Source organism: Dendropsophus ebraccatus, chromosome 2, assembly GCF_027789765.1.
Source record: "Dendropsophus ebraccatus isolate aDenEbr1 chromosome 2, aDenEbr1.pat, whole genome shotgun sequence".
In the NCBI taxonomy this organism is placed as follows: domain Eukaryota; kingdom Metazoa; phylum Chordata; class Amphibia; order Anura; family Hylidae; genus Dendropsophus; species Dendropsophus ebraccatus.
Window position 1 is genome coordinate 205125298 of NC_091455.1, and position 1536 is coordinate 205126833.

The following is a 1536-nucleotide window of genomic DNA, read 5'->3' on the forward strand; positions in this document are numbered from 1 at the left end:
GGACGGGTCCCTCCTATAGGAGACCAATGGTAGTTAGGCAGGTACGTTGTACAATAGGAAGATATGAAGAATCAATTTTAGTTATTACCCATGATGCATAATTTCTATTGTCTACTTACTTCTAAACTGTGGGCGGAGCTGTCAAGATGAGCACTGTTGCAAAACCACAAACCCTAACATGTCCTGATGAGACAATCCTTTTAAATAGGGGGTGGAGTCTGACATGTGATGAGACCCTTGATAGAAGGGGGAGGAGTCAGATAAGTTGTCAGAGAACCCCTTTAAACATTTCCCCCCCCCAAATTTAAATCTCCTGCCCAGGAAACCTCATAATACAGTCCGTAAACAACCACACTGGGCATATGTGCCGCCCCTTTAATGTACCGATACTCCCACACTGGACGGGAAAAGAAAAAGACACAACTACTTATAGGGTGTGTACACTTTTGCAAATGGAATAAAAAATGACGCCACCTTGCAAATTGTCTTACTTAATCTCTTCCTATTTTGTGTCCACAGCTTCTATTCAGATCTATGCATCTCCATGGTTACAGACTACAAACAAACCCTGTGTAGTCTGACCCTGCAGTCCTGTGTCATTGTCTTGTCATCTACTGTCTACATGAGGGGGCAGAATAAATGGAGTAAAGGTGGCCGACACTTATCTCTCCCATCATTTCCCTATTTATGAATGTTTCTGTGTTCTCAATGTGGAGGGGGGAGCAGATAGCTCTTGCGGCGGATTATCTCTCAGAGAACAAAGGGTCAGGGTGGTGAAATTTCTTCACATCCGAATCTGTCTCCACCTGTGAGTGGTGGGTTTGGCTAATATAAGTATAAAGTGTATGGGCCCCTAGAAAACAAACATGGCTTAATTGTAGTCTATAATGATAAAGACGCGTAGGTCTGCATGGGAGCTGTACACACAAAACGGCGGGACTCTTTTACTAAGACTATTAGTGACGTGGCTTAGTTTTTGTAGTACAAATGAATTAAAGTAGTAAAAATCTACACAGCTTTCAATATTAAGTGAAGGTGGCCACAGTATAATAGCATTTACCAAACAATACTGCACGTCATATCTACCCACACCTTATTGTGAATAATAAATGGAACAATATTTTTGGACATAAAGTTACAGATCTCTTTTTGCCTATAAACATGAGGATTCCATCACTCCTGATAAATATATTTCCATATGAAAGAATTTTTAGATTAAAAATAAAAGCTGGGGGCGCTGTTCCATTGGAATCTATGGAAAAAATATAGGTCTACAGCAGTGGTGAAAGATGGTACTGCAGGATACAAACATAAATTAGCAAATAACTTATAAAGGAGAAGTCACATAGCAAAGCCAGACCTCTCGTACCAACTAGAAACAGATCGAAAACATGATACATTCCTTCACTTGTGATATGGTACCGCTCCTTTAAGCAGCATGAATAATACAGCATAAATCTGAACTAAAGAGTAATATATGGATTATGGCTCCTTCTACATCCCGGAGATAAACTTTGCAGCTTCTGATATATATCT

At 40.0% G+C, this 1536-nt stretch overlaps 1 protein-coding gene across 2 annotated transcripts in view; it reads right to left on the reverse strand.

Moving 5' to 3' along the window:
- Nucleotides 1–1025: 1025 nt before the first annotated feature.
- The window catches only part of LOC138783926 (vasoactive intestinal polypeptide receptor-like), a 159916-nt gene continuing 159405 nt past the window's right edge, over nucleotides 1026–1536 (reverse strand). For both annotated transcript variants that reach the window (XM_069959258.1, XM_069959257.1), the window contains exon 13: nucleotides 1026–1536. This exon is cut by the window's right edge and continues 1027 nt beyond it. The gene's annotated coding sequence lies outside the window, so the exon portion shown is untranslated.